At 36.8% G+C, this 6,000-nt stretch overlaps 2 long non-coding RNA genes across 2 annotated transcripts; both read left to right on the forward strand.

Annotated features, from left to right (window-relative positions):
• Window positions 1–1,081: 1,081 nt before the first annotated feature.
• On the forward strand, window positions 1,082–2,701 carry LOC118566115. The gene is made up of 4 exons (XR_004932810.1): window positions 1,082–1,203; window positions 1,288–1,418; window positions 1,855–1,876; window positions 2,439–2,701. It is a non-coding gene; the product is annotated as an uncharacterized LOC118566115 (long non-coding RNA).
• Window positions 2,702–4,426: 1,725 nt separating this feature from the next.
• Window positions 4,427–6,000, forward strand: LOC118566116. The gene is made up of 4 exons (XR_004932811.1): window positions 4,427–4,469; window positions 4,583–4,713; window positions 4,893–4,929; window positions 5,675–6,000. It is a non-coding gene; the product is annotated as an uncharacterized LOC118566116 (long non-coding RNA).

Raw genomic sequence — 6,000 nt, forward strand, 5'->3', positions numbered from 1 at the left:
TGGAAAATAAACTGATACAGGTCCACCCCTTAGTAATGGGGAGTCGTTAGGGTCGTTATTGGCCTGGCTTACAAGAGCGATGTTTTGATCACCTATGTAGGTGAGGGTTGAGGTAATAATTGGAAGGAATCAACCCTATTGCTGTGTTGTAAGTTTTTGAGAGTAGAAACCTAAGTCCTTAAATTTAGAGCGTGGACCGGTTTTCATGAACCAGTTTCAGTTAAATTTGCAGGCCAACAATGACCTTAACGACTCCCCATTACTAAGGGGGTGGACCTGTTTCAGTTCAATTTGCATGTTATCTAAGCCATAACAAGACCTTTGTTCGGCAGTAATATAAAGTTTGGAACTTCACACTACTCCAAACATTCGAATTGAGAAAGCTTTCTGGATGGGAAGCGAAACGTCTTCAAACTTTGAAAAAAAAAGTCCAGTTGTTTTGTTTTTTAACATTTTTGGAATGACCATGACCTGGATGACTGAGAATCTTCACCAGCAATACTGTTTAAAGTTAACTGTAACACAACTAAAACATAATAAAATCAATGAGGCATCCTGAAGCACTTAATGCACAAACTGAACATAGAAAATTGTCACCCAGTGAGCAAGAAGGCAAAAGAACATCATGGAGGCTCCATGTGTGCGTCGTCATGCATCATTCTGACCGTTTCAAACCAAAACTGGCAGCTCCACACGGTTCTGACTAAGGCACAGCCTGTCAGGCGAAAAGCATTGCAGTTAAACGTTATCATTACCTGCTTGTTATTTGGAAAAATGTTCTTCTACTCCTCAGAACTCAACTACAGAATCCAGGGTTCACTGCGGGCCCCTCTGTGACGAGTGGTTTTGGTCAGAAAGCCATACCAGCATGCGGTGGATCTTTTAGGTTGAGTTTACCCAACAAGTTGCACAACATGACAGCATGCCAGCTTTGTCATGCCACACACAGATTATCTCCAAGCTTGCATCTTGGTTAACATGATTTTTTTTGTGTGTTGTGACACCTAATCCAACCCAAGTTTACAACCTGAAGGTAAAAGATATATTCACTTGTTTGTCAGTTTACGCAACCAGAACATTAAACCTCAGACCATCCCATGGAGACAGGCAAGTATTTAAAGAGAGAAATCCACACTAGCTTCATGTCTCAGCCTGTTCAGTTCTTTGGCAACAGTTGTTGGACTCTGTTTCAACCTTTAACAGGTAAAATCGTCAATTTTGTTTACTTCATTCAATTTATATTACTCATTTTTATACCTTACACTGACATTTACTTTGTTTTTGAAGGATGAAGCTTGTTGCGATCTTTCTTGTTGCGTCGCTGGTCGTCCTGATGGCCGAACCTGGAGATTGTTTTCTCAGGAAGTTATGGAAAGGCTTCAAGGCCGTATATAAAGGTGCAAAGCAAGGATATAACGGTTAGTAAAACTATTAAACAATTAGAAATCGATTATTGAAAGTAATTTTGGTCAAAAATAGACAAAAGGGCTTCAGGCCATACAAAATGGAAATCAGGATTTGGGTGAAAAGAAGCCATTTTCTTTGTTTTGTTAAGTCAGAGCCTTTCAACTTCATTACATTCACCTGGGCTGCAGGTGAATCGTTGGTGTGCTACTTTTAAGCATTTTTCAAGCAGTTTTATAATATCTGACAAAGTTTACAATACCTATGTAACAATGATGAGACTTGACTGCAATGTTTAATAACGATGGCAAATTGGAATCTTGTTTATTGATTTTTATTCTCTTTGATTTGAATGAGTTAACTTGTTTATCGTTTCTTTTGCCTTGAGACATATGCTATAAATTGATGCCATGTGAATAAACTAAATTGACTTTTTTCCTTCTTGCCCAGCATTCAAAAGTCAACAACAGAAGTAAGTTGTGCGTTACCCTCTGCATCACACTCAGGCAGTTCAAGAATTTATAGGGCTCTCATTCAGAATTAGATTTTTTTAAAGCTTGTAAGTTTTAAAACAAGCTAAATTGATTATAAAAACTACATAATAGGATAAATAATGGCTGCCTAGATTTTTCAACTGACAGTCGTATAAAGCTTGTGCTTAATCATGCATGTGGCCGTATTTGCTTTTTGTGCGTAAAACGACTACAAAACCCTGCATTATGCTCAAATATTTAAGAATAATCCCTGTTATGTATTAAAATAGAGCCTTTGTTGACATTAACGAATGTAATAAAGTTTTTAGTAAGTCTTGAGATGTTCTGTTTTTTAAAATGTGCTAACAGCTCTCTATTGCAATTGAGAACTCATATTTCAATGAGCCTACCTGTATAGATTAAAAGATTTAGCTATACTAAAATGTATATAATTATCTTTAAAATGTTTCCCCAAACTGTTATTTTAATTTCTGTCCAATAGTCCATTGAAAAGTTGAGAAAATGCCAAAGCGCTAATGTTGTATTTCCTTCTCTACCCAGCATTCAACAGGACATGCAGGACCAGCAAGCACCAGACAACCCTCCACCACCATATAAGAGTTGATTCAGTTCATCTAATGCTATATAAGCTTTAAGAATATGGCTTTTGCACGTACAAAAAGAAAAAAAAAGATTTAAACGGCTAGTTTGCTTTCTTCAAGAAGAACAAGGCACGCCATGCTTTGTGATAACTGTGAGACAGAAATTTGTTTATATAAAAGCAAAAATGATTTGATGCTGCAAAATGTCTACCTGAATAAACTTGTAATTTTATTATTAAATGCTCCGCTGTGATTAATAATTGCACTACTGTGATTACTTAATATGCTCTTCTGGTTGTTGGTAGGAATATATGATATTTAAAGGTGCCTTGCGTAAGTTCTAGAAGTTTTGCTGACGTTGAAATAATGCCAGTGTCATGCATGGGAGAAGAGAAAAAAAAGCAACATCTAGGACTTCATTGGTTTTTTGTTTTTTTTCGGTTGGCAGCGACTTTTCTGACCTCTGCTTCGCCGATTTACTCATTTTTAAAAAAAGCAACTTCTCGTCTTTTTTTTCTGTTTTATTGGTGACTTCACCGTGAAAGCACCATTTGGTCTCCAGTTACATGAGGAGACCTGATTTCCTTTCCACTTCTGTAGTCAGTATCACAGACACCACTGTATGCGTGATATACTTGATAACTTTGGTTTGACTCAACATATCAAACCAGTAACGCACAATCGAGGACACACTCTGGACCCGATTGTCAGCAAGGGTGTAAATATTTTCAACGTCTCTGTGATTGATGTCGCCCTGTTGGATAATTTCTCTGTTATCTTTGAAAGTACAAACTCCGTCGGCTCACTTAGCAAAACATATATTGTAACAAAGTGTTCTTTTACAGACAACACAGCTGAAACCTTTAATTAAATCTACTCCTCCACCTCATTTCAATGCTATAACACAAAAGATGAGTTAGTAGATAATTTCCATTCTAATATTTCAGACATTATCGATTCCATTGCTTCCATTAAAGTGAAGGCTGTCTCTGGTAGGAAGAAATCTCCATGGAGAAATGCCCCATTAGTGAGATGTGAAAAAAAAGCGTTGTCGTAGGGCTGAACGGCGTAAAACTCAACTTCATGTTTATGATTAAATCTACAAAGAGAGGCTGCAAAGCTATCACTCATCACTAAAACATGCAAGAGAAAGGTTCTATGGGGAAATCCTAAACAAAGACATTTGCAGAAATGCCAAAAAAAAAAGAAAAATCCTAACCAATCCAGACATAAGTGCAACAAGGTGACCACTTTCTGCCTATTTTGAGCCAGTGGCAATATAGTACCTCTTTTCAAAGCAAACTGAATTAATACCCCTGAAAATGTGTTCAGAAACTTCAATGCACTAAGAATTTTAGTGACAGACACAAACACATAATGGCAAACAATACTGAAGTGCAAAGAAATGTAGCTGCAATTTAGCTATTTTCCAAAGAAATAAACAAATCTGGTTCTGGAAATGCGAACAAGCCAGCTTAGTGCTCTATAAGATCTGAATCTGCAGCTGCAGTGAAAGTTCGTCCTTTAAAGCATAGATTCAGAAGAGCTGCACACAAATTTATAAAAACACTTTTCACCTTTATATTTAGAAAGAAATGAATTACATAATTGTCTTTCTGCCTCAACATTGTGCACAGCTGTGTGCTGATCAGCTAAAGTGCAGTCACGTCTGTGGTTGTAATGTGACAAAATGTGAACAAGTTCAAGGGGTGTGACACGTTTGCAAGCTACTTAATGTGATCATTCCCACGTTTGTTGCTTCTTATCTGATGAGATTACATATCTTCCCCATCAAACATGAAACATGGATCTTCTATGACCAATTTCTCAACGTTTGCAATAGGAGTATATGCAACATTAAAATTGAGAAACAAGCCTCAGTCCAACCCACCAAAAACAGCTTTTAAAGCTGAAAGAATCCACTTCGGAATTAGACTGGCATTAGTTTGGCCCGTTGAGAACATTTGACGCCGTCACAACCTGCTGAGAGGTAATAATGCAGTTTGGGATTTAACTTTTACAAAACAATTAGGATGGCTAAAACTCTCACTCTTAAGGTTTAACCCCTTCTGTTGGATTTAACTGATTGGTTTTGTTTTGCAGGATGAAGTGTGTTATGATCTTTCTCGTGCTGTCTCTGGTCCTCCTCATGGCCGAACCTGGGGAGGGATTCATTAGGTCTTTTTTTAGAGGGGCCAAGACCGCATTTAGAGGTGCCAGGGATAACCTGAGGGGTAAATAACTTTTAATTATACAGCCAGTGAAACTCTGACCGCCTTGTACACAGACTGAACAACTGAAGAGATGTAATCTTATTTATCAGCGTCCACAATTTAAAACACATTATATTGTGCCCTGACCTGACAAACTATAAAAATTGATTTTGAGTAACTTTGCCTGTCACTTTTTTTAGCATACAGACACCAGCGGAGATTGGAGAAAATAGCAAGGTAAGTTATTGTCACCGGCAGCGTTGTGCCAGTTATCCATAACAAGAACTCCCTCTAAATGCAGTTCAGCTTTGTTAAAATTGATCAATCCATGTTCACAGATCACTGCCTAAATATCCCTTATGAAAGCTCATCCAATCAACTAATTATTGCTCCTTTATCATATTTTTCTCCCTAAAATTAAGTTTAAACATATGTATGCATGTCATGAAGTTAATCGTCACCTAGCATTTGTGACCTAGCCTTTGGCAGATTACTACATCTGTTTAACTGTCTCCTGTTTTGCACACATATATTTGTCTGAAAAACTCAGAAGTTACTAAAATTTTCAGCTGTCTCTCAAAATTTTCCACAATGTCTGATTGGGAATGGATACATGAAAGTACAAAACAGGCAATGCAAGGCATTTTTATGTTTTTATTAGATTTTAATTTGCATTAATTTGCTTATTACAAGTGTGTGGATACTTGGAACATACAAATGTGTGTAAAGGTTTCATTTGAATGTAATAAATACATGTTTCCATTTAAATAGCAGTCTGATAGACTCTGTAGCTGCCTAACCCCTTTAGCCTTTCCTGGGCCCGCCAGGTTTGGCTGGTCAATCTAATAAGGGCTTTATGCAGTAAAATTGAACAGTTACTGTATAATATTTGAACTAAACTATAATAAATGCACCATTTTAGATTTCTTTGGATTATTTTGTTTTGTTTAATTTTGTTTTTTTATTTTTTCCCCTTGTCTAGATATGAACAAAACCAGGAAGAGCCAGACCATGAACCAGAACACCGTCGCTGATACTGCTCCTCTGAAGCCATGCCCAATGTCTGCATGCAACATTTTGCTTGAATCTAGAACCAGTTCAACCATTAATGCTTGGATCTATAAGGTTTTCCTATTTGGAAATATTTGTGGCTAGAGCATTTTTCTTTATTTCTTTGACCTTTAGAAAGAAAGAGCAATATATATATATATATATATATATATATATATATTGGATTTATGTATTTCTCACACCTTGCATGCTTCAATCTTCTGCCAATGAATAGTTCCAAAATGAGATGTTGCAGCA

This window comes from Fundulus heteroclitus, chromosome 15, assembly GCF_011125445.2.
Source record: "Fundulus heteroclitus isolate FHET01 chromosome 15, MU-UCD_Fhet_4.1, whole genome shotgun sequence".
Lineage (NCBI taxonomy): Eukaryota > Metazoa > Chordata > Actinopteri > Cyprinodontiformes > Fundulidae > Fundulus > Fundulus heteroclitus.